The sequence below is a fragment of the Chlorocebus sabaeus genome, chromosome 11 (assembly GCF_047675955.1).
Source record: "Chlorocebus sabaeus isolate Y175 chromosome 11, mChlSab1.0.hap1, whole genome shotgun sequence".
NCBI lineage: Eukaryota > Metazoa > Chordata > Mammalia > Primates > Cercopithecidae > Chlorocebus > Chlorocebus sabaeus.
In genome coordinates, this window is record NC_132914.1 from 62,371,836 (window position 1) to 62,395,458 (window position 23,623).

At 41.1% G+C, this 23,623-nt stretch overlaps 2 long non-coding RNA genes and 1 pseudogene across 2 annotated transcripts in view; 2 read left to right on the forward strand and 1 right to left on the reverse strand.

Moving 5' to 3' along the window:
* The window catches only part of LOC119623874 (uncharacterized), a 101,423-nt gene that overhangs the window by 39,277 nt on the left and 38,523 nt on the right, over positions 1-23,623 (forward strand). The window lies entirely within an intron of this gene.
* Positions 1-23,623, reverse strand: part of LOC140712862 (uncharacterized) — an 81,661-nt gene that overhangs the window by 2,701 nt on the left and 55,337 nt on the right. The window lies entirely within an intron of this gene.
* On the forward strand, positions 15,831-15,925 carry LOC119624072 (U6atac minor spliceosomal RNA; annotated as a pseudogene).

A 23,623-nucleotide genomic window follows, 5' to 3' on the forward strand; every position in this document is an offset into this window, starting at 1 on the left:
GAAAAATTACTTTCTATTGAAATCAGTTGGTAAAGATGATTCTTAAATTGAACTTTGAATGATGGCATTGCACATGAAGAGACTGAGAATACTTGAAAATAATTGAAAGGACCTTGATTCAAAGACATACCCATCTCAGCGCAGACTGGCATAGGACAAGCACACTGTGTGGCATAGTATCAGATCATCAGAAGCTGGAAGAAGAGGAACTCAGGCCACATCTCTCTCAAACTCTAGTGTCATCTTGCTAAGCTGCTTATCTGACCATAACAACCATGCTAGCTCCATGTACTGTGTCACTGAGTACAGCAGAGATGAAATATTGAACATGGTCTTCAGACTAACTGGAGTAAGCAGAGTGACATCCTTTTCTCTTTTTAATAGAAGTCAATGAAAAATGGGAATGAGAACCATTGGCATGTAAATAAAAAGTAAGTACATTTATTTCTCAAAAGCAAGACACATTTCCCTGAGAATACTAGAGAAGAAAATGGCATATCCAAATGTGTACTTTCATACTTAACTATTCACATATATAAGGCAATTAATTGCTCCTGAGTTACAGTCATGTATCACTTAATCATGAGGATGTATTCTACATCTGATCTTAGCCAAAAGGCTGAGAAGTGATAATGATGAAGATATATTCTAAGAAATGTGTTGTTAGGTAATTTTGTCATTGTGAAAATATTACAGCGTGCACTTACACAAACCTAGATGGTACAGGCTACTACACATTCAGGCTATATGATATAGCCTATTGTTCCTCGGCTACAAACCTGTACAGCATGTTACTGTACTGAATACTGTAGGCAGTTGTACCACACTGGTAAATATTTGTGTGTCTAAACATATCTAAGTATAGAAAAGGTACAATAAAAATACGGTATTGTACTCTTACAGGACCACTGTTATATTTGGTGTCCGTCATTGAAGCATCATTATGTGGCACATGATAGATGTATTTACCTGGGGGTTCTGTCAAAGCACATCATGGCTTCAGGTTTTTTTTTGGACAGGGTCTCACTCTGTTGCCCAGGCTGGAGTACAATGGCATAATCACGGTTCACTGCAGCGTCAGCCTCCCCGGGCTCAGGTGATCCTCTCACCTCAGCCTCCAGAGTACCGGGACTGCAGGTGCATGGCACCACACCCAGCTAATTTTTATATTTTTTGTAGAGATGGGATTTCACCATGTTGCCCAGGCTTATGGCTTCAATTCTTAATAGACATTTGGAAGCAAAACACAAAAGCATAGTATGTCAAATATTTTTTTCAGTTTAACTCAGCATGTGTTAATTGGACAGTTATATATCTGAAATTATGTCAGATGCTGGGGTATGAAGATGATTGATAAAAACCACATGTCAAGACCCCTTTTCATGATCAAGATAGCTTATTAAGGGGTGTGCGTGTGTATACTTGTGTTTGTGTGTGTGAATAGAAACAGGAGTGGAAGAAAACTTTTTTTAAAAAAGTATTCAGTTCCCTGATTTTAAAAAGATTACGAAAAAAAGCAGCCGGGCACAATGGCTCATATCTGTAATCCCACCACTTTGGGAGGCCGAGGTGGGTGGATCACGAAGTCAAGATATTGAGACCATCCTGGCCAACATGGTGAAACCCCATCTCTACTAAAAATACGAACAAATTAGCTGGGTGTGGTGGCGGGTGGCTGTAGTCCCAGCTACTCAGGAGTCTGAGGCAGGAGAATGGCTTGAACACGGGAGGCGGAGATTGCAGTGAGCCAAGATCACGCCACTGCACTCCAGCCTGGCAACAGAGATGATGTCTTTTGCCGTGAAGAAGCTTTTGAGTTTTAGTAGGTCCCATTTATCCATTTTGGTTTTTGTTGCCTTTGCTTTTGGGTTCTTATTCATGAATTTTTTGCCTAAGCCAATGTCCAGAAGAGTTTGTAATGTTATCTTCTAGATTTTTTATGGTTTCAGGTCTTAGATTTAAATCTTTGATCTATCTTGAGTTAATTTTTGTATAAGATGAAGATGGGTATCCAGTTTCATTCTTCTACATGTGGCTTGCCCTATTTATTATATAGGGTGTCCTTTCCCCTATTTATGTTTTTGTATGCTATGTTGGAGATCAATTGGTTGTAAGTATTTGGTTTTATTTCTGAGTTCTCTATTCTGTTCCATTGGTCTACATGCCTATTTTTATACCAGTACCATGCTGTTCTGGTAACTACAGCCGGCCTATAGCCTGGTAGTATAATTTGAAGTTGGGTGATGTGATGCCTCCAGGTTCATTCTTTTTACTTAGAATTACTTTGACTATGCAGGTACTTTTTTGATTCCATACATATTTTAGGATTTTTTTTCTAGTTCTGTAAAAAATGGTGATGGTATTTTGATGGGAATTGCATTGAATTTGTAGATTGCTTTAGGCAGTGTAGTCATTTTCACAATATTGATTCTACCCATCCATTAGCATGGGATGTGTTTCCATTTGTTTGTGTAATCTGTGATTTCTTTCAGCAGTGTTTTGCAGTTTTCCTTGTAGAGGTCTTTCACCTCCTTGGTTAAATATATTCCTAGGTATTTTTTTTATAGTTGTTGTAAAAGGGATTAAGTTCTTGATTTGATTCTCAGCTTGGTCATTGTTGGTGTATAGAAGTGCTACTGATTTGTGTACCTTGATTTTGTAACCTGAGACTTTACTGAATTCATTTATCGGATCTAGGAGCTTTTCGGATGAGTCTATAGGGCTCTCCAGGTATATGGTTATATCATTGGTGAACAGTGACAGTTTGACTTTCTTTTTTTTCCAATTTGGATGCCCTTCATTTATTTCTCTTGTGATTGCTCTGTCTAGGATTTCCAGTACTATGTCGAACAGAAGTGGTGAAAGTGGGTATCCTTGTCCTGTTCTAGTTGTTAGGGGGAATGCTTTAAACTTTTCCCCACTCAGTATGATATTGGCTGTGGATATGTCATATATGGCAGAGGTCCCCAAGCCCCAGGCCACAGACTGTACTGGTCCATGGCCTGTTAGTAACTGGGCCTCACGGCAGGAGGTGAGTGGCTGGTGAGCAGGCATTACCACCTGAACTCCGCCTCCTGTCAGATCAGTGGCAGCATTAGATTCTCATAGGAGCATGAACCGTATTGTGAACTGCACATGTGAGGGATCTAGGTTGCGCAACCCTTATGAGAATCTAACTAATGCCTAGTGATCTGAGGTGGAACAGTTTCATCATGAAACTCCCACCCCACCGCACAGTCCATGGAAAAATTGTCTCCCACAAAACCAGTCCCTAGTGCCAAAAAGGTTGGGGACTGCTGATATATAGCTTTTATTACTTTGATGTAAGTCGTTTCTATGCCTATTTTGTTGAGAATTTTTTGTTTTTAATCATAAAGCAATACTGGATTTTATCTAATGCTTTTTCTGTGTCTATTGACATGATCATATGGTTTTTGTTCATAATTCTGTTTATATGATGTATCACATTTATTGACTTGCTTGTGTTAAACCATTCCTGCATCCCTGAGATGAAACCTACTTGATCATGATGTATTATCTGTTTGATGTGTGCTGTTGGATTCAGTTAGCTAGTGTTTTGCTGAGGATTTTTGCATCTATGTTCATCAGGGATATTAGCCTATAGTTTTCTTTATTTGTTATATCCTTTCCTGGTTTTGGTATTAGGGTGATACTGGCTTCATAGAATGATTTAGGGAGGATTCCTTCTTTTACTGTCTTTTGGAATAGTTTCAGTAGGATTGGTACCAGTTCTTCTTTGAGTGTCTGGTAGAATTCAGCTGTGAATCCATCTGATCCTGGACTTTTTTGTTGTTGGCAATTTTAAAATTACTGATTCTATCTTGCTGTTTGATATTGGTCAGTTCAGGGTTTCTATTTCTCCCTGATTTAATCTAGGAGGGTTGTATGTTTCCAGGATTTATCTATGTCCTCTGAATTTTCTAGTTTATGTGTGTAAAAGTGTTTTTAGTACCCTTGAATGATCTTTTGTATTTTTTGGTGTCAGTTGCAATCTTTCCAGTTTTATCTCTAATTGAGCTTATTTAGATTTTCTCTCTTCCTTTCTTGATTAATCTTGCTAATGGTCTATCAATTTTGTTGATCGTTTCAAAGAACCAGCTTTTTGTTTTATTCATCTTTTGTATCTGTTTTGGTTTAATTTCATTTAGTTTTGTTCTGATCTTTGTTCCTTCTTTTCTTCTGTTATGTTTGGGTTTAGTTTGTTTTCGTTTCTCTAGTTCTTTGAGATGTGACATTAGGTTGTCAATTTGTGTTCTTTTAGACTTTCTGATGTAGGCATTTAATGCCATGAACTTTCCTCTTAGCACTGCTTTTGCTGTATCTCAGAGGTTTTGATAAGTTGTATCAGTACTATTCACTTCAAAGAATTTTTAAATTTCCATCTTGATTTCATTGTTGACCCAAAACTCATTCAAGAGCAGATTATTTAATTTCCATGTCTTTTTATAATTTTGAGGTTCCTTTTGGAGTTGACTCCAAGTTTTATTCCACTGTTGTGTCTGAGAAGATACTTGATATGATTTTGATATTCTTAAATTTATTGAGACTTGTTTTGTGGCCTATCACATGGCCTATCTTGGAGAGTGTTCCATGTGCTGACAAGAAGCACATGAGAATGTATATTCTGCAGTTGTTGGAAAGAGTGTTCTGTAATAACTGTTAAGTCCATTTGTTCTAGGGTATAGTTTAAGTCCATTGTTTCTTTGTTGACTTTCTGTCTTCACCTGTCTAGCACTGTCAGTGGAGTATGAAGTCCCCCACTATTATTGTGTTGCAGTCTATCTCATTTCTTAGGTCTAGTAGTAATTGTTTTGTAAATCTGGGAGCTCCAGTGTTAGGTGCATATATATTTAGGACTGTGATATTCTCCTGTTGGACTAATCCTTTTATCATGATATAATGTCCTTCTTGATCTTTTTTGACTCTTGTTTTCTGAAAGTCTGTTTTGTCTGACTCAAGAATAGCTATTCCTGCTTGCTTTTGGTTTCCGTTTGTGTGGAATATCTTTTTCCACCCTTTTACCTTAAGTTTATGTGAGTCCTTATGTGTTAGGTGAGCCTCTTGAAAATAACAGATACTTGGTTGGTGGATTTTTTTTTTTTTTAAACCATTCTGCCATTCTGTATCTTTTAAGTGGAGCATTTAGGCCGTTTATATTCAATGTTAGCATTGAGATATGAGGTACTATTCTATTCATCATGCTAGCTGTTGCCTTAATACCTTGTTTTTTTCCACTGTGTTATTGTTTTATGTGAGATTTACACTTTAAGGATGTTCTATTTTGGTGCATATCAAGCTTTTGTTTCAAGATTTAGAATTCCTTTTAGCATTTCTTATAGTGCTGGTTTGGCAGTGGCAAATTCCCTCAGCATTTGTTTGTCTAAAACAGACTTTATCTTTCCTTCATTTCTGAAGCTTAGTTTTGATGAATACAAAATTCATGGCTGACAATTATTTTGTTTCAGGAGGCTAAAGATAGGACTCTAATCCCGTCTGGCGGGTAAGGTTTCTGCTGAGAAATCTGTTAGTTTGATAGGATTTTCTTTATAGGCTACCTGACGCTCTTGTCTCACAGCTCTTAAAATTATTTCCTTCATGTTGACTTTAGATAGCCTGATGACTGTGTGCCTTGGTGATTACCTTTTTGCAATGAATTTCCCAGGTGTTTTTGAGCTTCTCATATTTGGATATCTAGCAAGGCCAGGGGAAGTTTTCTTCAATTATTTCCTCAAATAAGTTTTCTGAACTTTTAGACTTCTCTTCTCCCTCCAGAACACCACCTAGTTTTAGTTTTGGCCATTTTACAGAATCCCATATTCTTGGAGACTTTGTTCATTTCTTTTGATTCTCTCTTCATTGTCTTTGTCTGTCTGGGTTAATTAGAAAGCCTTGTCTTTGAGCTCTGAAATTCTTTCTTCTACTTGTTCTAGTCTGTTGTTGAAACTTTCCACTGCATTTTGTATTTCCCTAAGTGTGTCTTTCATTTCCAGAAGTCCTGATTGGTTTTTCTTTTTTTTTTTTTTTTTTTTTTTGAGACAGAGTCTGGCTCTGTCACCCAGGCTGGAGTGCAGTGGCCGGATCTCTGCTCACCGCAAGCTCCTCCTCCTGGGTTTACGCCATTCTCCTGCCTCAGCCTCCGGAGTAGCTGGGACTACAGGCGCCCGCCACCTCGCCCGGCTAGTTTTTTGTACTTTTTAGTAGAAACGGGGTTTCACCGTGTTAGCCAGGATGGTCTCGATCTCCTGACCTCGTGATCCGCCCGTCTCGGCCTCCCAAAGTGCTGGGATTACAGGCTTGAGCCACCGCGCCCGGCCATGGTTTTTCTTTATGATAGCTATCTCTCTGGAAAATTGTTCATTCGTATCCTGAACTCTTTTTCCATTCTTTATGTTGGTTTTCACCTTTCTCTGGTATCTCTTTGAGTAGCCTTCTGAATTCATTATCTGGTTTTTAAAGATTTCATCTTGGTTTGTATCCATTGCTGGGAAGCTAGTGTGATCTTTTAGGGGTGTTATGGAACCCTGTTTTATCATATTACCAGGATTACTGTTATGGTTCCTTCTTATTTGGGTAGACTATTTCTTCAAATTGTTCTTGAATTTAATATTGATTTGACTGTGTGTGTATGTGTGTGTGTGTGTGTGTGTGTGTGTGTGTGTGTGTTTGATGGAGTCTCACCCTGTCGCCCAGGCTGGAGTGCAGTGGCGTGATCTCGGCTCACTGCAACATCCATTCGAGGCTGATTTCAGCCTCCCAAATGCTGAGATTACAGATGTGAGCCACCGCACCCAGTTGACTGTTTTTTTTTGTTTTTGTTTTTTTTAAATTTCTTTTTTTCCTTCTGAAGGATATGACTTTAATGTTTATAGTTTATTATAACCTAATTTGATTCTTGGTGCTTTTAGGGGTGAAGACTCTCTCTGTATGAGTTCCTTAGTTATAGAGTCTTTGTGCTCTGACTTTTCCAGATGCTAGTTATAGTAGTTATGTACTTGGTGTGTGGGCAAGTTTACTGTCTCCTATGGGGTTGGAATGGCAAAGATCTCTTGAAGCTTATTTTATTCTCTCATGGTGTACACTTTTTTTTGTTGTTGTTTTTTGAGACAGAGTCTTGCTCTGTCACCCAGTTTGGAGTGCAGTGGTGCAATCTTGGCTCACTGCAAGCTCCGCCTTCTAGGTTCATGCCATTCTCCTGCCTCAGCCTCTGGAGTAGCTGGGAGTACAGTCTCCCGCCACCATACCTGGCTAATTTTTTTGTATTTTTAGTAGAGACGGGGTTTCACTGTGTTAGCCAAGATGGTCTCGATCTCCTAACCTCATGATCCACCTGCCTCGGCCTCCCAAAGTGGTGGGATTACAGGTATGAGCCACTGTGCCTGCCCATTGTGTACACTTCTTTTATTTATTTAATTTTCCTCCAGTATTTTATTTGTGAGTTGATGATTTAGGCTTCAGGTAAGGGGGAGAGATATCCCTGGGTAGACACTGGTTGCAGCTAAAGCAGGTGGGTAGATGTAATACCCAATGGTGGGAAGAAATTCCAGTCTTGATGAAGTTGGCTAGGGTAGTTCTCAATTTGATGTGCTGAGGTTTTATCAGAGTGACGGGTGGGAGCTACCTCATCTCCCCTGCCAGGCCAGCAGGAGAGCTATCCACTTTCCAGCCCCACTTCTGTCCCAGTGTTCCAGCTATTCAGATCAGACAAGCACCTCTTTTCATCTGTAGAAATGTTTATGTTCCAAGTAGAGAGGAGTTATGACTGCCTTTCATGCAAACCTGAATCTGGGGAGTGCTCCTCCTGTGGAGATGCTATCACCTGAATTGTTCTAGGAAGGCCATCTATAGGTGCATACATGCTGCATTGCTGTGGGAGAAGCCCCAGCTGTGTCTGTAGTAGTGTACTGAAGGGGACAAGAACCCCTTCTCCAAGACCCTTCATGATCACAGAGGCTGCCTGCCTGTTGGGGTAGAAGTGTAGACTTTCCCTACTGTGCCCAGCACTACAATTGTGTCTCTACTGTAAGAAACTCCTCACTAGCAGAAAGATCTGTGACTCAAGGTCTGCTGTTCAGATTTTTTTGTCCCTTGGGGTGTTCCCTTGATGTGGTGCTCTCCCTCTCCCCCTAGGAATGGGACTTTATGAGAACCAGACTACAGTGATTGTTACTGTTCTTTTAGGTCTAGCCACCCAGTGGGGCTACTGACTCTGGGCTAGTGCTGGGGAATGTCTGCAAGTGATCCAGTGATGTGACCAGACTTCAGGTCTCCTAGCAGTAGATACCAGCACAAGCCCTGATGGAGGTGACAGGGGAGTGATGCAGACTCTGTGAGATTCTTTGGTTGTAGATAGGTTTAGTGTGCTGGCTTTCTTGTATGCTGGTTATAATTTTAGTGAACTTGTTACGTGGACAGACTTAGGCCCTCTGGTAATAACTGAAGTCACGCAGTTGATTTCTCCTCCCTGGGTGCAGTGTTATTCCACCTAGAGGTGCCATAACAGACTGTGTCAGTTGGTCTCTGACCAGGAGGTGGCACTTGTAGAATAGCACCAGCCACAGTAGTAGCAGTGGGATTTGAGCTTGCCCTAAGTTTTCTGGGGGAAGTATTCTGATTTCTCATGCAATGGGCAGGGCTATACAGCTCCCAAAAGTTTATATCCTTTGTGTTAAGCTACCAGGGCAGGTGGAGGGGCACAACCAGGTGGGGGCAGGGTTAGATGGATCGGAGGGTCTAAGCTCTGACTCTCCTTCAGAAGGGCCTTTCCTGTGAGGGTTTGTGGGGTGATTTCGGGCTGCAGAGGTAATGTTCCAGAAGGGAATAGAACTGCCTCTGCTGCACAGAAGAGTTTGCAAAGGGAGTGGGGGTGGCCAGTGGCAGTAAGCCTCACCCAGCTCCCATACAGTTGGTGAGGCCAATCTAACTGCCACAGTACTCCACTAATAGCAGCAGGTTTAGATTCAGACAGTCTACACACAGAACTGAGACCTGCCCCAGGCCATCTGCTTCCCCACAGAGATAGCAACCTCAGCTTTCAGGCTGCACCCCTTCCCACCTGCCCACAAGGCCAGTGCCCAGCTCCTGTGCTCACTTGTGTCTGCAGTTTACTTCCTGCTCCCTGCCACTTTCCTCTGCCACCATGCTGGTCAAAGGAGTTCTTCCCCACTTGAGATCATACCACAAAATTTAGTTGGGAACTTCTTTCACCCTGTGACCCCTCCCTGAGCTTGTTGGCCGACTTCCCCAATGGCCCCTGTAAGATATAGTCAGGAATGTCTTCCCTCGTTTCATGCTGGAGACTGGGAATGCCTGCAAGGCACTTTCAGCTGCTGCTTCCACTTTTATAGTTCATGTTGCTCTCTAAATCCATTCCAGTTCAGGTAGGGTTAAGGCCTTCTCCCACGGTCTGGATTTTCAGATTCCTTGGTAGGCATGTGTACTCTGGAGACAGACTCTCTCCCTCTCACACTCTGAGGACTTACAGTTTTTCACCAGTCTCATGGAGCAGGCTGCAGCCTGCCACTTCTTTCAAAGAATCTGTGGATTCTTTAGGTTTTTCTGTTAAGTTCCTGAATTGGTTCTTGGGGGAAAAAAATCACAGTGTGAAATTCTGCACATTATTCTGTCCTTCCAAGTGGGAGAGAAATGCTAATACTGCCTCTGGTCTGCCACCTTGGAAAAAAAATCCATTTTGGATTAAAAAACTTTTTAAAGGGAAGAGAATGAAATTTACTAAATTCTAGAAAAGAAAGGACTTGAAAAAGAGGAAGAGGAAAGAAGGAAACACTAGAAATCATACATATCTGAGAAGTACAAACTAAATAGTAACTAGATGAGAAAATTGGGGCATTTCCCTGATTCGGTGAGAAACAGCCATGACCACCAAGGTGAGACCATTGGCTATCATATTTGCAGTTGTTTTCTGTGTCAATTCAGCCCTATAGTTATAAAAAAATACTTGAGAGATTTGGGGGTGAACTGAGTCAATAAAAAGCTATCCTTTCAGTCTGACTGTTGCTTTACATCCAAGTCCCTGTCAGCTCTTTAGGGTAGCATGAGAATCCCAGGCCTTAAAATTCAAGTTTCAGCTAGTTTCACCTTGCCGCTACAAGGCTTGAGAGACAAACCAAAGCCTTCGGGGAGTGTGTGTGTGTGTGTGTGTGTGTGTGTGTGTGTGTGTAACAGTACACATTCTACAATATTTCTCTGTGATGATTTGGGTGGAAATCTCATACATATTTGCCAATAGCTGTGGTCCCATCACTCCTTGTTGGATATGGAGCATCTTTATATGATCTTGTTCACAGACTTTGGTGGGTCAGATTTTGAAATCATAACTCTTCAAAGAAAATCTTTGGGGGCAGGATGTAAAGTCCACTGGAAATTACTAGGAAATATGAGGAGCTCTGAGTTCTGTTCTTAATTTTTCTAAAGCCTCGCCCTATGACTACAACAAGAGATTTCAGTGTTTGCTGGTGAACAATCTATCACTTTGGACACTTAAAAATTTCTATGGAGTAAAAAGAAGTGGTCACATTTATGCATGTCACCACCAGTAACAAAGAATCCCAAGGTCCTGAGCCCTATGGCAACTTCTTCCTGACCTAAACCCCATTTGAGGACATCTGGGAACCCAGGTACTCTAATTTCTTTCATTCATTCAGCAGCATTACTGAATTTCAGTCCCCATGGGGGTTTCAGGAATGGCTGGGGATAGCCATTTTCTCCACTTCAAGCAGTGCAGAAAATGTGCTCCTTGCTATAGGCAGGAACAGCAGAAGTCTTAAAAGGTTTTAGATCTCAGTTCTCAGCACATGTTTACTTCACAGAGCAGTGTTTACTTCACAGCAGGCAATCAGGTAATGTTAAAGTTGAAAGAGGATCTGACTTTTAGGGTACACAAAGGTTTGACAATTTTCTTTAGACATCATTAGATTCTCTCTAGTGTATATGCTTTAAAAAAAAAAAACCCCAAAAAACAATCCTGGAATTCTTAGAATCCCAGAATTCTGGGAAACAAACAGAAAATTATCAGGTTGGAGTGATTCTGCTTCATGGCTCTCCATAGATAATTTAAAAGTGAATGGCTCTGTAGTTGGTCAAGCCACAGATGAGTTCCTTAGAGACCATTGGGAATGCATATTTAAGCCATGATGGTGATCAGGCCTGTTCTAAAGTGAGTTGTGGTGCTAAACACTGCACCACAAGCACAAATGATGGAAATCTATCTTTGAGCCTAGAGTTAGTCCACCCTCCCTTCTTATGGTGAGCTCTAAACTGCTTTGCAGTGAAGAAAACATTCTTAATAAAGAACCCCACATGAGGAAGGGATGCCCACGGTGCCCTCAGAGAAGGCTGCTGTGACTCCAGAGGCTGTTAACATGCCTGGTTGCACCCTCTTGGAGACCACGTCCTTTTCTCCAGAGCACAGACTTTGCTATGCAGGGAAACAATTACCCATGTCTTCCTAGGCTTCATCAGTGCAGGGACTGGTTGTATTTTTATTCACTACTAGTATAATGTCTGACACAAAGTCAACACTAAGCACATAAATGAAACAGAGCTTCTGTGAATGAACTTGTGCTATCATTCTAGATGTAAGAGTCATAGTATCAAGGGGTCACTCAGAATACCTGCTGCTGTTAGCTCTGTTGAGTTGCAATTCTGCTCACTCCTCCCACTATTAAAAGAAAACTAAAGGAAGTATTTGTATTTATGTATGTGTGTGTACACACATCTGTATTATATATACATATGTGTATATAAGGCATATATACACACATTCATATATTCATATATTCGTATTCATATTCATATATGTGTGCATGCATCTACATACATACCTATATATGTGTATATATGGCAAAGTTATAAAAGCAAACAGCAAATTGAGACAAATACATGCAGTAAATATGAAAATATATAATATCCTTATTGTATGATGGGGAATATCAGCTAAGTAAAATGGAAAGAGAAAGAAAATTTGCTATTTCAAAGTTAATAGTAGCCTCTTTGTATATAATATGACTGCACATTGGGATTATCTTGGAAGATTTAAAACATTCTGATGCCTGAATCTGACCAGAAGGTTCTGATTTAATTGGTATGGGACATGGCCTGAACATTGAGTTTTCAAGATCTCTCCAGGTGTATTAGTCTGCTCGGGCTGCCATAACAAAATGCCACTGTGTGGATTAAACAACAGAAACTTATCTTCTCACAGTTCTGGAGGATAAAAGTCTAAGACCAAGGTGCTGGCAGGGTTGCTTTCTGGTGAGCCCCCTTTTTCTTAGCTTGCAGGTGGCTGTCTCTGTGCTGTGTCCTCACGTGGTCTTTCCTCCATGTGCATGGAGAGAGCGTTCTGGTGTCTCTTCCTCTTCTCATAAGGACTCTAGTTCTGTTGCATCAGGACCCCTCCCTTATGTCTTCATTTAACCTTAATTTCCTCTTTAAAGACATTATTTCCAAATGCAGTAACACTGGATGTTAGGGCTTCAACATATGGATTTTGGGAGGACCCAATTCAGTCAATAACACCGATGTGGAGCTAAGGCAGCAAAGCATTGGTCTAGGGGAAGACAGCAAATCATTTTGAGGAGATTTTGTTACTGCTGTGAGAAACCACTCTGAATCTAAGGCAACTTGTTACCTCTTGCCCTAGAAGTGCCCCAGGGAAAGGACCTTTCCTTGTGATTTGACAGAAGATCACTGTGGAGAGGGAATGAGGGTCCTTTCATGAGGAATGGGATCAAGATTTTGACCCCTGAGTTTTTGATAGATAACTTTCTAGCAGATTGAGATGATCTCAATGAAGGTCACTAGCAAGAAAAGATCCCGAAGTATCCCAAGAAGAATCTTTCATGAGAGAAGAGGGAGTCTGTTAATCTGGACCCAGTGTGAGGCCGTGTTTATAGCAGCAATTATAAAAACAGTGGCTGATTGCCCCAGGACTCTTTTACCCGAAGTAATTTTGTTGGTCTTGCTCAACGTGTTTGGCTTCAAAGTAGGTGGCATTCAGTGATGGATAGTCCCACCAGGGTGTCATGGGTGGGAGAACATTGGTTCTCTAATGGAAAGATGAATAGTAGTTTGGCAACAAACAGTAGATGTGCATCCTTCTTCCAACTCAGGTGTGAACTCCTTGAAGGCAATGACTGTACTTGGCTGCACAGTTTCAACATTCTTTGAAGATATTCAGTGTAATTAATGATCGGTTCACTGCACTCTTCTCAGCTGAGGCTTGGCCTTAGATGCTCAGTTTCCCTGCCTCCAAATTATTTTCTTGGACTTGTGAGTGATAAGTCATTGGAATGGAAAAAGTCTTCATACACAAGTACCTTCTATGTACTGAAAGAGAAAGGTAAGAGGTGCCTCAGCCTTAGTGTTCAGCTTCTGGGACCCTTTGAGCCATGGGGGCAGAGGCTGCTGGCACTCACCCTGGAAGACAGAATTTAATCCAGGTCTCAGCCATCCTTGAAGTCTTTTGCATGCTCTTGGTGAGTCTGTGTGAGCATCACTTCAGATGTGGTGAGAAGCTTACATGGAAACTATTACATCAAAACATTTCATTTAGTTGGGGGACTGTTTGGAAAAATCCTATTTTTTTTTTTTGAAGGAACAAAGAGAAGTTGATGAAAAGATTTGAGGTTATAATGACCAAAGTCTCCACTGCCTTCCTTCCCTCCCCTCCCCTTCTTCCAAAATGAGAGAAAAGAAATAAAGCTAGAGAAATATCTGGAATATAATAAGTCTGGCAGGCCAGGCTTTTAGTGAGGATAGCGTGTCATTGTAATACCTTTTAATTACAGCTGTATAATTATAAATAGGAAAGAAATTAAAAGATGAAAATGTGGTTTGTAATGAAATTACCATAAATACCATGGCAAACTTTAAAGTCGTCATGAAAATTCATAATACAAAAACATGAATGTGGAGGTTAATTTCTCCTAAAACTAGAAATTAAAATTTTGTGGACTCGTGGTCTTCCTTGTTAGCTTGGCATTTCCTCCTGAGTACACATAAGCACTATTAGTCATGCAGACATAAACAGACCTTTAAAGAGTTAGAGTCCTGGTTGGCAACCCTTATGTTCTCCAGGCCACTTGGGCAAGCTGACATATAAATGACTCAGGTTCCAAAGACAAATGGTGGAAATATGAAAAGAAAGCTAGTCCAATTGCCTGGACGTTTTTGATTACTTCTCCATTTGGAAGTAGGCGTGTGTTTTGTTTGTGATACACGAGTTTATCTAGCCTTCTTTATTTAAAAGCCCATTTTACTTCCCATTGAACTGACACATTTTCATGATTGAGGATAGGGGATCATAACTGCAAATTGCTACATTGGTCCTGAGGCCAAAACTCAAGGTAGTAGATTGGAGCACTTAGACAGCTTACATCATCCTTTAGTGCCTTCATGTTTCCCACAGGCTAGCTCCTGTTTGTTGAAATACTGCTAATGGGGTCAATATCATGAGGTCAACTTCCTAAGCCTGTTCCTTAGCTGCACACTACTAAGACATCTTAAAAATGTGAAACCTTGATTCAAGGAGAGATCAAATAAGTGAGTCTGGCTCACTCACTATTGCAGACCTTTCTCTGACATTGTGAAAATGTTTAACACATGTCCAAGTGATGGTAAATTGTGCCCTCTTTTTGCATATGAAAGAGACTCTTTTTCTCAACCAAGAATAATTATTTTGCCATTTAAAAAAATACCATTGGCTTATGGGCTAGCACAATCAATTAAGAGGTGTAATTTTATGCCTCTGCTATGAATAAGAGGTTATGCTGTGATAGCTACCTGAAGATAGGACAGCAAAGTAAATTTGAGGATCCCAAATAGAAAAAGATATTGAGGAATAAAGGGGGCAAATTGGAGAAAGCCTTGTATGCTGGACATTTTTTTTTTTTATTATTATAGATAAGGAGACCCATGGAAGGTGTTTAGGCAAGGAAGTGACATGACAAAAGTGGTATTTTGGGATAAATTGAAAGAGAATAGGTAGGAAGGTGTTCACTGCCTGCCCTGTAGAGTCTGTGGGAGCAGGAATACAGTGGCAACTGCCTGACCTTAGTGTGATTCTGTGGGAGCCCAGCTGTTGGGAAGCGACTACTAGGGCTGGGTAGAAGGTCTGGCTCCTGAGAGTTCTCTCCTCCCTCCTCTCACTGTCTCCACCCAGTAGGCCATGAGATTTCAAGTGAGGGATATAGACCTCTAAGCAGAGCAGTGCCCCAGGTGGAAGAAAAGGGGGTTCTTGGAGGGCCGAGGCACCTGGCTGGGGATGTTTGCAGCTCTGTGTCATAGTAGAGGTGAAGTTTGAAATGGGCTCGAGGGATTGGTCTGATTTCTCCATACCCCTTTTTAAACTCTGAGGAAAGGATCAATCTAAGACCTAGGTGACTTTGATTGGCCCCTCCATCCAGAGCCACTTTGCTAGCTAAGCCAGCAGATGTGCTGAATACATCTGGGGAAAAATACGGATAAATTAGAGGAGTTTGATTGCTATAAAAGGAAGATAAGCTGAATGACCTATGGCAAAGGAAGTTACAATTAGTGGTCCAGAGACATAAGAATCTAAAACAAACATAAATAGCCACAAAGAGGGGAAAAGAGAAAAATATCAGAAATAGCAAAAAGAAATGAGCATTACAAAGAATATTCAACTAGAGAATTTGGTAATAAGAAAGCGATAGATGAAACAAAGAACTCAATAAAGGGACCGAAGAGCAGAATGCAAACCTTGGATTAACTAATCAATGAGCTGGAAGTCTCAAAAACCCTAGGCAGCTGTAAAAAAGAGAAGGACTACAGTGTTTTTGAAAGGACAAAAGGTTAGCACTACCCTTGACAAGGATAGAAGAGGCCCTCAGGCCTAAAAATTAAGAAAAAAAAATGAGGAATTCATAAAAAAGAGAATTAAACAATATGGAATATAGAAATAGAAATGTCAGCATGATAATAATCTCAGAATGAGCCTGGGCAAACATGGTGAAATTATAAAAAATAAATTTTTATTCTCTATAAAAAAATAAAAAATTAGTTGGATGTGGTGGTGCGTGCCTGTGGTCACAGCTACTCAGGAGGCTGAAGTGGAAGGATCGCTTGAGCGGGCAAGGTTGAGGCTGCAGTGAGCAGTGATTTCACCACTGTACTTCAGCCTCCAGCCTAGGCCACAGAGCGAAACCCTGTCTCAATTGAAAAAAAAAAAAAAGTCTCAGAATGAGAGACAAACAATAAATGGTAGTGAAAAACTATTTTGAATTAACGATAATCTATATAGAAATACAGATAAAAGCTTTAGATTGAAAGGGCTTCTCCAGTGTTGTACAGTAGAGATAAGAAAAAAAAATATCATCACGCCTGTAATCCCAGCACTCTGGGAGGTCGAGACGGGCGGATCACGAGGTCAGGAGATCGAGACCATCCTGGCTAACACGGTGAAACCCCGTCTCTACTAAAAAATACAAAAAACTAGCTGGGCGAGGTGGCGGGCGCCTGTAGTCCCAGCTACTCGGGAGGCTGAGACAGGAGAATGGCGTGAACCCGGGAGGCGGAGCTTGCAGTGAGCTGAGATTCGGCCACTGCACTCCAGCCTGGGCGACAGAGTGAGACTCCATTAAAAAAAAAAAAAAAAAAAAAGAAAGAAAAATCAACATATTACATTATTGGGAAATTTAAGAACTTGAAAAAAGATTCCTGAGAGTGAGAGCAAATGACCTTGAAAGGAACAAGAATAAGCTGTCATCACACTTCTCAATAGCAACACGGGATGCAAGGAGACAGTGCAGCCATACTTCCAAAGCATGAGAATGCTGCTCCTGGGTTTTATACCAAGGTACATTATCACTGAAATGCAAGGGGCGAAATGAAGATGTTCTTAGGGCTGCAAGGTCTGAGAATGTTTATCTTGCAAGGACATGCTTTGAAATGCTGCTGTAGGACAAAAGATCATTCTAGGAGGATGTTAAGAATACTGGAAATGTGTTAGTCAGTGCCCAGTTGGGAAGACAGAAATAATTTTAGATCATTCAAACTGAAAGGGATTTAATGTGGGGTGTTGATTCTAAAGATGTTTGGAGGAGCAAAAGGGAAAGGGTGCTCTACCCAGAGCTCAGGGAGCTGCTAGCATACCTGGGAGAGAGTGTATGAGCCACCCTCACTGGGGTCACTGCTGGGACCATGGAGCCATTGTCCACCAGTGCCACTGAAACCACAGGGCTGGCACTGAGCAGGAGCCACCTAACTCTGCTGCTGCAGCTGAGGCAGTGTCAGAAACAATGGCCCCAACCTTGTTTCTACTTGCCAGTCAGGTGCAGTTCCCCCAGATTGGCAGAACCAAATTTAACTTTAGCTGTCAAGGAAGTCTGGGGAATGTGGCTTCCTGCTTACCTGTCTTCCAGAGGAGAATATAGGACAGTGAGTATGGGATTAGGGCCAACAGACAAATATCTGATCTCGGAGCTAAGGATCTATAAACAAACTAGAAAAGTTAATTCGTGTCCAAATAAAGGGAACAAAGAAAGAAGACAAGAAAGGCACACCCATTATAATCTAGAACAAAAACTGACAATACCAATAGACCAATACCAACATGACCAGCTAAAGCAACTGTAAGATACCACTTCATGTACATAGGAATAGCAAATAATATAAAATTGAATGATTCCAAGTGTTGGCAAGAATTTAGGGGAAAAAAGGAACACTCATGCATGTGAGAGCTAACTGGTGCAGGCACAATCTAGCAATACTTAGAGAAACCAAGGGTGTGTTTATATCCTGTATGATCCATCCAGCTGACTCCTGGGAATATATACCAGAGAAACACTGCAACATATTCATAAAGGGCCGTAATTAATTGTGTCCCCTGCTGCCTTTTATGTGGTAGGAGACATGTAGATGAGAAATTAGGTGTCTATCACTAGGAAGTTGAATAAACAAAATTTGATGGAGTACATACTATGGAATATACACCAGGTATATAGGAACACTATGGATAGACAAAACAAGGGATAAGTAAAAATACAGATGATCCCCAACATAGGATGTTTCGACATAGATGTTTTGACTTTGTGATGGATGGACATTGATACACATTTAGTAGAAACCATACTTCTAGTACTCATACAATCATTGTGTTTTTTGCTTTCAGTACAGTATTCAGCAAAGTATATGAACTGTTCAACACTTTGTTATATAATGGGCTTTGTGATAGATAATTTTGCCCAACTGTGGGCTAATGTAAGTGTTCTAGGCTAAGCTGTGATCAGCAGGTTAGGTATATTAAATGCATTTTCAATTCACAGTATTTTCAGCAGTAACAGGTTTATCAGGATGTAGCCCCACCATAAGTCAAGGAGCATATGTGATAAAAAGTAGAATGAGACTTTTAGCATAATTTACTGTGAAAAATAACACACATACACAAAAATCACTACATGGCTTTTAAGAATAGTGCAGTGGGTTGAATGGAATGTCCACATTCCCAAAAGATATGTCCACATTCCCAAATTTGTGAATGTGATTTTTTTGGGTAAAAGGAGTATTTGCAGATGTAATTAAGTAAGAATCTCGAGAGATGAGATCATCCTGGATTGTCTAGGTGGACTTTAAAATCCAATGGCAAATGTGCTTATAAGAGACACACAATAGAGGCAGAATGTGAAGACAGACACAGATTGGAGTGATTTACAGGTTGAATGTACAGAGCAAGTATACAAATGTATACAGAAAGCAGAGCTTTGGCTAAGATTAGCTTTATGGCACAGATAAACTTATAAACTGTATTATATATAAGCCACAAGCCAAGGAACACATGGAAACACCAGAAGCTGAAAGAGGCAAGGAATGGAATCTCCCCTGGAGCCTCTGGAAGTTATGTGACCCTGCCAGCACCTGGATTTTGAGACTTCTGCCTTCCAGAGCTATGAGAAAATAAGTTTCTGTGGCTTTACATCACTAAGTTTGAGAAAATTTGTTACAGCAGCCACAGGAAGTTAATTCAGATAGCTATCCAAGAACATATATTGGCACACATTAGAGTGTCTATGGTGAGGAAGTTTAGGGGAGTGGAGAGGATGAACATGGGTAAAAATAAAATGAAAAAATGAGTCTTGCACAAATTAATCAGGCATATGACCAACTCCATGTACCTGAGGTTTTAAAAATGTAATTTCCCATTTCAATTTACCATTTCCTTTGCATTCTAGAAGGATTATGTATTTTCTATCTTTGCTAATTGGGGTTTTTTACTTTCAAGGAATAATCTGGTCATGGACTGTATATTTGTCCATAAAGTTTCCTGATTTTCATGATAATTGTTTTCAATAATAATTTCATAATTGGATGAGCTCTTCACATATAAGATTATTAGCTATAAATATATTAGCATATATAAGCTACAAATATATATTATATGTCATATTAGCTACAAATATACAGTATTAAGTCTGTTGCTTAGCTTTTTCCTTCTGGGTGATATATTTTTGACCTACACAGGTCTGGAATTTTTATGTAGTTAAATGTGTAACAGAGTGTTCTTTACAAGTTTACCTGCTCCATAAAGCAAATCTTAGGCAAAAGTCTGCTTTCTGTATACATTTATATACTTGTCTGTGTACAATTAATCTATAAATCACAGTAAAAGCAAATTAGTAGATTTGATTTGAAATCAAGATTGGTCTTGATTTGAAATCCTCCTGAATAAAATCTCTGCAACAAATAATAGCCCTAAGAAACTGTTGGCTGGCATTTACGGTGAAATTTCCTTTGAATGTTTCATTCTTCATTCATTTACACCCTTCAATAAAAGGTGAATTTGAGAGCTTCTTTGGGCAAATACTATTGATATAGACAAGATAATAAATAAGGACATAGGCAATGATGGCCCATGGACTTCAACTTCAACAATGAAGATAATTCAAATGTGGGTCCCCTAGAACATGAATTTTTGTTGGTTTGCAATCCTTATTTCTCACAATTCTGCTTGGCCACAAGAATTGAGACTCCACCTTCATGCTCTTTTCTGACTAGTTCCTGATGGTTCTGAATTGGTTTCCTGTGGCTGCTGTAATAGGGTACCATAAACTTCGTGGCTTAAAACAACACAAATTTATTCTATTAGAGTTCTGGAGGTCAGGACCATGAAATTAGTTTCACTGTGCTAAAGTTACAGTGTCAGCAGGCCTGGTTCCTTCTGGTGACTCTCGGGAGAAACTGCTTTCTTGCCTTTTCAGCATCTAGCGGCTGCTTGTATTCCTTGGCTTGTGACCCTTTCCTCCATCCTCCGAGTGTATCACTACCATCTCTGCTTCCATCATCACATCTCCTCCTCTGACTCGAAGTCCTCCTGTGCTGCTCTCAGGAGGACCTTGTGATTACATCAGGCCCACCCAGATGATCCAGGATAATCTCCCTATCTCAGCATCCTTAACTTAATCACACCTTCATGTCCTTTTTGCTAGATATGATAACATTTACAAGTCCGGGGATCAGGATAGGGACACATTTGGGGGCTGTTATTCATCCAACCATAGTTCCTGACCACAGAGAGGCATACATTCTGAATTTCAATCCCACAACACTGAAGGGCCTAGATTTGTCGTGTTGCAATGAGCATTCCTGTGGTATGTCTGGGGTGAGTACTAGGGCTGCTGTTAGCCCACCAAACCACAGGCTTCCTTAAGACCTGTCATGTTGGGTCACATTATAGAATTAATATTCTTGCTGGGGTTCTTTTTCCTGTTTATGACCCCAGGTCCACAGCTGGCCTAACCTTGGCAGCCTCCTACTCTGGTGGGCTGCATGGTGTCACCTCATTATCAGCCAAAACGGCCAGGGGAGTGGCTATGATTCACAATGATGCCTCTGCTGACTGCAGTGGATGAGACCTCTGGATCTGGGCATTGGCTGTTTTGCAGCCCACATTCTTCTCTTCCCTTGGTCACATTACAGTTGCAGTATTATTACTGTTGGCCATTCCTTCTTGAGGACCAGGGTCACAGCCTTCCCTATCCTGCTTTGTCCTGACTCTCTCATCATGAGTGATGACAGCTTGCAACCAAACTGTGAATGCTGTCCTGGGAAATCTCTCTGAAGGTTTCTAGATCTCTAAAGCTATAGTGTGAGATTACAGTCAGCTCACCTGGGGTCTACAGAGGTTGGATAGCAGTGACAGAAGATTACTTTGGCAAATTGCACACTGGGGTCTTCTTCTACACCGTTCCCTCTTTCCCTTTAGGACCTGTCCTCGCTCCAGGTATTAGGTAGCTATTGCTGTGTAAAAATTACCCCCAAACATAGCAGTTTGAAACAAACATTATCTCACAGCTTCAGTGGGTTAGGAATCTACACGTTCTGGCTATAACTTCCTGTTCTTCACAAACCTACAGTTAAGGTATTGGCCAGGGCTGGAGTCATCTCAATGTTCAACTGGGGTTGGATCTGCTCCCAAGCTCACTCACATGGTTATTGGTAGGCTCAGGTCCTACTGGCTGGCAACATTGGGCCTCTCTATAGAGCTATTACAATATGGCAGCTTATCTTCTGCAGAATGAGGGGTGGCGGTGGGGGTGGAGGGAGAGAGAGAGAGAGACAGAGAGAGAGACTAAGACAGACGCGATGATCTTTTTAATTCCCTAATCTTGGAAGAGATTTTGCTTCTGCCTATTTCTATTTGCTAGAAGCTAGTCACTAAATCCAGCCCACACTCAAGGGAGATGGGATTACACAGGCAGTAAGTACCAGAAGGCAGGGATCCCTGGAGGCCACCTTAGTGGTCGCCTGAAACATCCCGAGAGGAAGTTAGAGAGAGAGAGAATACCATCTACTAGGAGTGAGCAGAGTCCACATGAGTTGAGAGGGTCCATAGGGACCCTGAAGATAAGGTGTGTCATGAGCACAGTTTCCTGGGACCTCAGTTGTTGTGAGCATTGACTCATACCTCCATGCACATTGCTCCCTTTCGGCCTGGGCTGCTCTCCGAGCTCTATTTTATTCCTCTGAAGCATGTAATCCCAGCTACTTGGAAGGTGGAGGCAGGAGAATCACTTGAGCCTGGGAGGCAGAGGTTGCAGTGAGCTGAGATTGTGTCATTGCACTCCAGTCTGGGTGACAAGAATGAGGCTCCATTAAAAAAAATAATGCATTGAGTTTATGTTTGAAAATATATTACAACAGATGGGAAAGGGATGAAACCACCTGGGAATCACTGAGTCAAAACAACTCATCTGGGCATGCATAAAATGTTATTTCATTTTTTTTTTCTCCTGGAGTAGAAAGAACATAGACTACAGAGCTTTATGGATCCAATTTAAATTCCAGTTCTACCACTTATCAGCAGAGTGACCTCATGTTTTGTTTCCTCATTTGTAAAAATCTGGTAACAATACATAACTCTCTGAGTTGTACTGGGATTGACCAAAACAATATATAAATGCTCCTCAATTCATGATGGGCTTACATGCTGATAAACTGATCATAAAAGGAAAATATTGTATGTTGAAAATGTATTTAATATACTAACCTTCTGAATGTTGCACCTTAGCCTGGACTTACCTTAATCTTGCTCAGAACACTTTAGCCTACAGTTGGGAAAAATCATCTAACACAAAGACTACTATAATAAGGGGTTGAATAGCTCATATAATTTATTGAATACTGTACTGAAAGTGAAACAGAATGGTTGCATGGGTACTTGAAGTATGGTTTCTACTAAATGTGCATTGCTTTTGCACCATCATAAAGTAAAAAAAAAAAAAAAAAAAAAAAAAAATCGTAAGTTGAACCATCATAAGCCGGGGACCCCCTACATGTGAAATGCTCATGGTACACTGCATGGTACCCAGGAGCGTTCTACCTACAGAGCTCTGTACCCTTCCTTTCCCTTCATTATCCAGTTATCTGGTACGTGCATAATGCTGACGTATCTTGGCATTGGCTAGCCAATTATCCAGAGCATCCCAGCATGCATGCAAAGAAAACTGCTCAGTGAGAATGGCTGTCTTTGTAAGGAGAATGTAGGGCTGGCTCTCTGCCTGGGATGCAGGGGTCAGTGGGGCTGCCGCCAGCCGTCTGCAGTGTTAGCCAGGGAAATCAACTCACAGTCCTCCTGGCACCTACTGCTGGACTTGGGTAAACATAATTACAGCCTTTAAAAAGACAAGAGGGAAAGCAACCAAGATCCCCACTCACCATGTAAACAGGATGTCCACTGAATGGCAGCATGGAGATGTTTATGTTCTGTTCAGGGGACAATTGACAAAAGGTCTCTGGGAGCCTTTATTGCTGCCTGGGGCAGTGGCCTGCCAGCAGTGGTGGGGCTTGGGTTCTTCTGGGCTTTGTGTGGTTGCGAATGCTGAGCTTCAGCTGAGAGCTCTGGGGCTGTGTTGTCTGTAGCTGGGATGCAGTCCTTTGAGACTCTGGGTTGGTTGCCTGCCAAAGGCCCTTCATACAGATAAGGTCATTCTGGTGTCCAGTGCACAGTTTCCAGCAGGCCTCCGGTGACCTATGAAATAATGATCTTAACAACAGTCACCACTTAGAGCAAGGCAGTGGGCTAAATACTTCACATAGATTATCTGATTTACCTCTCATGATAACCCTTTGC